Source organism: Dromaius novaehollandiae, chromosome 21, assembly GCF_036370855.1.
Source record: "Dromaius novaehollandiae isolate bDroNov1 chromosome 21, bDroNov1.hap1, whole genome shotgun sequence".
NCBI classification, from domain to species: Eukaryota; Metazoa; Chordata; class Aves; order Casuariiformes; family Dromaiidae; genus Dromaius; species Dromaius novaehollandiae.
Window position 1 is genome coordinate 2,439,752 of NC_088118.1, and position 9,154 is coordinate 2,448,905.

The 9,154-nt window shown below is 45.5% G+C and overlaps 1 long non-coding RNA gene across 1 annotated transcript; it reads right to left on the minus strand.

The window, feature by feature from the left end:
- Positions 1-589: 589 nt before the first annotated feature.
- LOC135330474 (uncharacterized) lies at positions 590-8,322 on the minus strand. Its single transcript, XR_010392471.1, has 3 exons — positions 8,266-8,322; positions 1,067-1,207; positions 590-765 (listed from the first exon to the last, which is right to left on the minus strand). It is a non-coding gene; the product is annotated as an uncharacterized LOC135330474 (long non-coding RNA).
- Between the last annotated feature and the right edge of the window lie 832 nt (positions 8,323-9,154).

Below are 9,154 nucleotides of genomic sequence, written 5' to 3' on the forward strand. Positions count from 1 at the left end.
AATGTGTTAGCACCGGGACACTGTGGAGTGTGGTGCAACACACACACCTTTGCGAGCGCAGACTGCCCATCACAGGGGAGGTGGCAGCAGCATGAGGCAGAGAAGAAGCTAGTGTCTCCCTGCTCCTCTCCATCTCAGGCAAGAGACGGCTGGGGACTGCATTAGCCAGTGCGTGGCTGCAAGGGACCCCGCTGTCCCAGGGAAGAGCCCGAGCGCAGCAGGAACGCTGGGCGCGTTCCTACGCAGAGTCCGGGGTGTGAGGGTTAAGGAAGCAGCCAGATTCAGCGGCTTCACACCAGCTGCAGACTCCTCTGTGCTGGGCTGATTCCCATTTGGATAAACAAGGCCAAATCCTAACCCCTTTACAGCTCAAAGAGGCAGGAGAGTAGTGAAGCTGGCTCAGACAGTTTAGTAAAGTTTGCACATCCGTGCCAGGCTCAGCGCTAACTCTGGAGAGGAAACGTTTGCCTCTGGATAACGAGTCACAACTGCCTTTTGCAAACGGTTATGCATATTCGTCTAAAGCAGCTGGTCCTGGCAGCCGCTAGAGATGGACGATAGCACTGGGTAGTATACTTGCCTGTCCCACTCTGGCAATTGCTTGGTCTGGAAGGACGGAAAAGTAGTTTTCTGTGCCACGGACAGACAGTTGGGGAATCTTTTCCTTGCAAAGCTCGGTCCCTGTATCCCGTGACTTGCGAGGTACGGAGCCACGGCATCATTAGCACTGATGCACAGAGATGAAATGGCCAGAGTCCGCTAGCCCTGTAAAAATCACAGAGGAAAAAGTGGTATTTTATTCATTTGATTCTGGGTGAAATCTACCATTTTCTTTTTGCCTCTTTCAAAGCTCTGAGAGAGCACTTTTGCCCTTGGCAATATTGTGAATTTGCATTGAAAAGTCACTTCACATTTTTTACAGCAGAGCCAACTTTTATATAGCAGTAGTAGTTTTGCACTCATGTGAACTCCACCATTTGTGTCTGTGGGGAGGAAATTCAGGGTTGGAATGAAAATCATTTCACTTTTTCTATCTATCTTCAGTGAGGTTTTTTTTCTTGCTCACCTGTTCTACTCCTCTGGCACCACTTCCCCCAGTTCATCACTTGTGCAAGCTGCAGATTGTCACTCTGTTCATTCCAGCGTTGGTAGATCAGGTGGTGAGAAGAGGAAGGCTTAATACCTGCTCTCACTTAATTTTCTGGAGCTATGGAAATGAACAGACAAATGCTTGTGACTGAAGGACCATTGAATATTACCATAAGCAGTAAATTCTTAGGAAAGTAGGTATGAATACTGATCATACTGCAGCTGCAAGAGGTAAAGTTTCAGGAATAGAAATGAAAGGCTCACTCTGGAGTTTTATGCAGTTTACTTTCAATTCCATTTACAGTTATTTCTTGTTTTTATATCATGTTTTATTGAAATCCATTTTTTACTTTAATGTTTTTGACTTGAGGATAGGTTTTTTGCCTTCAGCACATGAATGAAGTGCCAAACTGTAAAGTGCCGGTTAAAATTATCAATGCAAATACTGCAGAGAAGGTTTATGAGTCTCTTGGCATTTTTTTCCTGAAAGTATTTCTAGGTTAAGAGTATTTATTTTGCTTAGTTCAAACAGAAACTCATGCCTCATAATTTGATTAGTATATCAAAAGGTAGTTACTGCCTTTTGCACCTGTCTCAGTGCCATTCTGTTGTTTACTTGCTCCTTGGATCTTCTCTCATTAGCATATTTTCAGGGAGTTTTGCACTGGATTAATTAGTCTTAGAGATTAAAATGTTCCACTTGACCCCTGGATAAGAGGAATGCAGGCACAAGCAGTGCAGATTTCTCCCAGGCATATAGACCATGACACCTTCCCAGCATATCTGCTCTGATGGCAGGTTTTGCCTTCAGCAGAGGAAGTTTCAAATGACTCTGGCTATTGAACCTGCCAGCAGTGGGCATGTTTAGCTGCGCTGAGGGTGAAGAATTGAAAGAAAAATGAGTATCTCTGGTTGAGGATCTCCAAGGCCACTGAGCAGACCCCACAAGGTAACGGTGAGAGCCAGCACCGGAAACCACCAGCTCTCCCAGAGCTTGAGCAGTGGTGTGCATTTCAAGCATCCCACAGAAGCCTGCAGATAATTTGGAAGGACTTCCCTGTGTTTGTTTCAAGGCGGCTGCATGCAGGAAGTGACTCCTTTGCTATACAGGGGATTGCAATGAATGGCAGAAAGGGCTCTGTAACAGGGTTAAGAACTGTAACAGTAAACTGAAAGCTACACCTATAATTTGCTACCAGAAGGAAGCTGGAGAGATTTCTTGAAAGGAATTGAAATAGTTTTTTAAGATCAATAGACCATTTACTTTGAATTGCAACTTTGCATGTTCTAGATATGATTCCCTGTGGCTTATGCATTTCATTACTACCCTACTTCCAAATAGCTGTAATAGAGTGCAGAAAGCACACATCTCTTGTAAACCATCTTGCTATCTAAGGTTTAAGAGGGCATAACAACAGGGGCACTGAAGGAAATAGTGGATTAATTGAATACTTTGAGATATTGCTCTACACGGGTAAATCCTAATAGGATGGACCACAGTTTTGCAGCTGTTTGCTAATGGGGCAGAAGATATTACACAGTTCATAGCCTACAAACACTCATGAACCCTAAAGCAACTGGAGATTTTATAACTCAGCTTGGACAAACCCATCTCAGTAAGTACACTGGCTTCCAGAGGGGAAAAACTGAGAATAAGAAAAAAGAAGCAGACTGTGGGCAAGAATGAAAGATGGTAAAAAGACAGAAAATAAATGTTTCTAATATTTATTCATATAAGGCCCCAATCAGACATCAAGATCCCCTTGCTATAAGCTTAATGCAAACATGCAGCAGACAGAGCAGGCAGCACACAAATGAGTTATAGGATTATAGCATTTACAGGCCTTTTCTCCAGTTAATCAAAACAGTACCTTGTGGGAACATGCACTGGAAGAGAGAGAACAGGACAGGGAAGACAGGAAAGTGGACCAGAAAATAGTTTTGAACTCTTCATTGGCTAAGTACTTTCAGGAAGGCCTTACAGAAAAACCCAATATACTGAAGGAAGGTATTGCCCATTTAACAACACATGCAAGTAAAATAGAGATGTCCTTGGCCAAAATTCAAAGTGAAGGCAAGAAGCGCGGTCTGTTGCTTCTTTCCTTTTTCCCCTTTGGACTTTCAGTCCAGCTTTGTATCACCGTAACTATGTACTCTGGGCAGGCAGAACTGGTTCCAGCAGACTGTCAGGGGTGGTCAGTAAACATACTTTAGCTCCTGTGAAACATTTAGATGAAAATTAACTTTTTTTAAAAATTTCCATCTTTTTTCCTTTTGCAAATATTTTTGGCCTTCTCAGTGCAAACATCCTAAAACCAAATCAGAGCAAAGTACATTTTGATGAACAAAAACAAATACGGTGGGGACAAAGGTTCTCTCCCACTCAGATGCATCAACATTTACCAGCTGAGCTCCTATGTTCCAGCCATTCGTGCTGTCTGGTTTTTGTTCCTGTTATGGGTTGTTTCTCTTGATGTATTTCCAGGCCCTCTTGGGCTCCCCAGGGGTTACTGGGGATGACTGCAGGCTTCCTCCAGCATATGCTTCCAGCATACGACATAGCTGTCGGTAGGTAGGCCCAAGTCTTAGCTGCAACCTTTACTCCAGGCAGCGGCTCATGCAAGTGGACGGCCAGCTCACAGTACCCGGATGAAATAAGCTTGTCACCAGCAGCAACTAACTCAAGAGCAGCCCTTGGGAAGGAAGGCACTGGCTAGCAGGTTTCCTTGGGCTGCTGCCGACTCTCCCCCAGCTGAAGTGAGGCCAAGTGCTCCTCCTGGTGACTCAGACATTACTGATGAGGGAGCACTGCCCAGCGAGCAGGCCTGCTGTGTGCCACTGCAACACTCCTGGCCAGCCCTGGCCTCATCCCTGAGCGCTGTGGCTTTCCGCAATGGAGAGCCGAGCCAGACTGAGCCACCAGTGACGCTGCTCCCATAGAGGCACAGCACCCCACACCCTTTCACAGGTGCCCCAGCTCCTGCCAGTCTGCCCATGAGCTATGGCTATGGGACTTATCTCATTGCTGCAAAATGAGGGTTTGGGACTCGGGACACCCTGATGCATTGATGAGAAATTTGTGCTTGTGTGTGTGTGTGCACTCGCTATCTGCTCACCTTCAGCTCTGGCTACTGCTCTTTCCCTCAGAGGCAACTCACAGAGAGACACGTTACACTAAATACAATCTGCATTTTATTTTTCCTCTCTGAACTTAAAGCGTTGCTTCTGGGGCCAAAGAGAAGGGCAGTAAAATACTCTTTCCTGAACAAACTCAGCTCACCTGTTTCAGACAAGGTTTCTAAATGCCTGCCTGTGGTGAGGAATGGTGTAAAAGGCTGGAGGCTCTGGTGGCTGGATGTGTTTCTGTTGAAGTTTTATGCAGCAAGAACTGCATTTTTCAAACACTATTTTATTACATACAGAGTGGTGGCAGCTCCAGGAGGAAGTGACAAGCAAAATCTGTTAAATGACAGCAGACAGACACTGGGTAGACAGGAGCAATGGGTTAGCTACAGTCTGTAGTCGCTTGATCTCCTGACTCTTACGACGTTGCCTTTGCAGCATGAACATTTGGCTGCCTGCTCTGTTTGAAGCACGCTCCCTGCTCTAGCAACTCGATTCAGTCTGTCCTCAGCACCTACGCTTTGAGCAGAGCCTCCTCCACACACAGCCCTCCCAACACAGTCAGGCCATTCACAGGAAAAGATGTAAAGAAACTGCATTGCCCTGATAGTCCTAATCCAACACAAAGAAAAATAATTATTAAGTGGCCTGAGAGTGGCAGCTGTGATGTGTGAACATCAAAGGCAACAAAGCTTCTTCTCCCCATCTCTAACTCGCCACCGGGAGAGGCCGCAGGCGCTGGCCTGGGGCTCCAGTGGGGCGACAGTCGCTAAGCCTCGGAGCCTGCTGCGTGGGCGAGCGCCTGCTTAATGAGCCAGCTCTCCGGGGACTGCGCACTTCTTAGGTGCTGGCTATGTACATGTATGCTTTCCACGTGGCTATGTACACGTTTGCTTTGCACAGACACTGAAGAAGCAATTTTTTCCCTCTTCACACAAAGAGAGAGGAAAAAAGAATGGTGACCTCAGAAAGATCAAGGGGTAAAACGCTCCAGTACTGATGATAAATAGCAGAAGCAAAGCAGTGACACGCTTTCAGTTCAGCTTCAGAAACCAAGGCAAAGACTCTCTGCAAGTGTCCCCTCTCTGGGAAGCGAAATGTTCCAGGAGAGAAGTAATAAATGACAACTTTGACTAACAGATGATTACCCTTGATTATAAGCAAGGGCACCCAGTGAGCCCTTGAAAGCTAGGGCCTGAAAAACTGGACTCCTTAGTTCTGTTCCTAGTTCCAGCAGCACAGTATGGTTTAATCTTCATTATGCTGCCAAGCCTCCGTGCGGCCCCAAGGGAGGCCCTGAAAGGTCTCATTCCGCCCTACCCATCTGTAAAACAGAGATAAACAAGGGGTGCTTTGAGTCTTCATTAATATTTGCAGGAGTACTTTGCAGTGCATGGTGCACTATATGGCAGCCTGTTTAACATTACAACCGAGCCCTGTATGGCCCCAGATGCTAGCAGCAATCCTTCCACTGTATAGCCCACTGCTACTTATAGCCCAGCTCCCCATCTGCTGTTTGTGGGCCTATCACCCTGCTGTAAAGCCTGTCAACAGCAGAAGCCTGATGCTGGGGTTGAACGTCTCCCTTAAACGTTCATTTTGCACCTTTACCCAGCGACCAGAGTTCATTCTACAGAAAGGTGTTTAATCAGTTATGATGCCACTGACTGTTGTTGCTCTTGGATGCTCAGACAGAGATATGGGGTTTAAATTTGCAAAGTGAGTGTTGCAGCCTCGGCACCGAAGAGTCTTTGGTGATGGGAATAAGCTCAAACAGCAAAGAAAACATAGATAAATCCACGGAGCCAGCTGCTGGGGCTGCAGTCATTTGCACCTGGCTGCTACACCCCTAAGCAATATCTCTTGCATAGAGCTGACAGCCGCCAGATGGGTAAAGGGCCAAAGCACCGAGGAATCGGGAGATGCTGGCATGCTGCAGACAATAACAATAAAACCCACGTTCCCAGGTGTGTGATGAGAAACAGAGGGAGGGAATAAAGCCTATTAGTGGGACTGCAAATGTCAATGGTAGCTGGGACTGAGATTTTGACACGGACTTGAGTATCTATGAACTATATTCCAGGACCATTTACAGGCTCAAAATGGAAATCATTTTGCAAAGTCACTGAGTGAGTCAGGCCCTGTTCTGAAGGGCTTTAGGACCTGAAAGTGGGAGGAGGAGGTGATACAGCAGCTCTAAAGTGGTGCTGGGACAAGGATTCAGTTGTTCTGAGTGCTGGGCAGCTCTCTGGCCCCCTAATAAGTCTCACCAGACACTCCTGCTCCTCAGCTTGTGGAAGATGAAGTTTGATTCTGGCCAGATGTCCCATGTAGGACTTAGGTAGCATTGTTTTTTCATGGTTTATTCAAAAGTTATATGATTCTCAGGCCTTTTTCTGGGCCTATGAACCGGAATGAGTCTCACCATTTTGTTGAATATACCAGAATGGTAACTGTGATGAAAGCATAATTCACAGGTAACTATGCAGCCAGAGTAGCCAAATTCATCAGTGAATTAAGTACTTACCTTATTGCCTTAGCAGAAATGAAATTCAAACTGAGATTTACAGCAAGAATAACCTGACTACTTCTTTAAGCCAGAATGAAGTTTCAGAAATTTTACTTGTTTCTTTGGTAGGAAATATCTTGGACACTTCTTAACAAGATATATGTCAAGTTTCTTCTGCTCATCAGAACAAATCAGCTCTTGCAGAAATCATCAGTAACTGTTAGAGCTAAAACCTCCACATTGCTAAAAGAGGGCAAGTATGAAAGGAGAGCTCAGCAGGCATAACGCTGCACTGGGGCTGTTAATTCCATCTCTGTCTTTCTCTCAGGCACCCTAGGTTGCCGTGGATGGGCTGTCTGATGTCTATATACTTCAGCTATCAATAATATCAGTAAAGATTCTGGTCATATTTGACTCAGAAAAAGAAAAGTAGCCTGAACTTAGACATGGTGGCTGTACATTCCTGGAGCCATTCTGCCCATTACTGATGAATATGCAGCTCTCAAGAGGTTCTCGAGTGTTTTTAAATGCACCACAAAAGGAACAGAGCTGAAGTTAAACAAAGCAATTATTTCCAAACTTGAGCTTTCACAATAGAGACAAATTGTAATCATACCCTTTGAAACCTGCAATTACAAGCAGTGCCCAGTAACCCTTTGCCCTCTTCCTTTGTGATAGACAGAAAATGAGCCACAAGGCTTTAGCCATTACTTCTCTTCTGTTTCTTGATACTTGGCAGAACTTCCCTGGACTTGCCAGGAGCATACTTCTCCCCACCCCCCCACGTGTTTGGAGACACTATAAAAATCTAGGTAAAATTTCCCTGGCTGGAATGATTCAGCACTTACCTGGGTAAAGCAGGTTCTTCTGGAAAAAGAATCAGGGAGAAATTAATTGCACTACCCTTTTCACAAGGCCATTTCTAGAAACTGAATCTTGTCCTGGTGTCCCTGCTTTGTTTCAAAAAATGCATAAAAAATTGGGTGGGCTCAGAGAAACTGTCCAGGCTGAATCACAGCATGGAAACAGTCTTCCTCCTCTGGGCTTAACAGAGTGCAAATACCAACAGGAAAGAGAAGAGGTGGTTTAACCACAACGTATAAATACCTGAGCCGAAGGAGATTTCAGATGTGAGAACGCTTTTCAGTTTAACAGACAAAGGCACAAGAATTTTCAGGTGTATGAGTAATTAACCAGTGGTAACTATTATCCAGGCACATGGTAAATTCTCCATCTCCCAAAGTCTTCAAATCAGGGCTGGATGTCTTTCCAAGAGAGATCAAGGCTCTGCTTCAGTAAGAAGCTGCTCAGCTAAATTTAGGGACTGATGGGTGGAATTAAATGGCCTGTATTATATTGGTGTTCAGACTGCGTGACTGTAATAGTCCCGCTGAGCTTTTAAAACCCATGAACCTCCAAATCTTTGTCCACACCTCCTGAAGGTAAGCTTTATGAACAGAATTGGACTGATCTAGCATTTGGACAGCACTTACTGGCCTGTCAAGGGCTTATACATAAAGCCCCTGAAAGTGTTTATCACTTACTGGGAGGAAGAGCAGCGCAGAGGAGGTTTTGCTGGGCAGAGCTTCAGGCTGTGCACATCCCCTTCACCGCCTGGGGCTTGTTTCCCTCTGGACTTCAGCTGTCACCAATGGAGTTCACAGCACGGAGAAGGGTCTTGGCCTTTTGTTACATAGGATTGTCCTGCTTAGGAGATATTTAGCTGTATCTAAGTTGATGTGCTAAGACAAAACAGTCATCTCCATAGTGCAGAGAAAGAAAAGACCTTGATAAAGCGGGTGATAAGTCAGCCAAGCAATTGTACAGATGGTATCGCCGCTGAAGAAAGCACATTAGCAGAATGATGTGGCATACGCCCACTTTTAATACAAGAACCGGGACTATAGTCCCCCAGCAATGATACCCTCTGAACTGTGGTTTTCCAGCAGTGAAGCAGAAATGGAGCAGCAGAAGAGAAAGGGCTCACATGATTACTTTTGTATTTGGGCTCTTTATTCACAGACTGCTTTGGGAAGGGCTGGGTAAAGAACTGCACCCTCTTTGCTTGTATAACCACCATATGTTTTTTCCTCAAGATCTTTGCCTTAAAAACGGATGGCAGAGCCCATATGGGCTCTCATCCTAAACCTCTGGAGAGCTGTTGTTTGCTTCTGGTTAGGGAATGCAGTATTTGCATGCAGACAACCTTAATTCCTTATGCTCTGGGGATGGGGACTGGGACAAGCCATAGATTTGGGCAGGACCAAGAAATCTCACCTTTGCGCTCTGACTTTAGCATTATACTCAGCCGGACCTGTCAAATTCAGGTTCTGCACAAATCGCTATCAATAGGTTTGCTCAAAGAAAGAGCAAAAGGTTTGTTTCACCCGGCTTTTGTTAGCAGCCTGCAGTGGGCAATGCGGCCGGGTCACG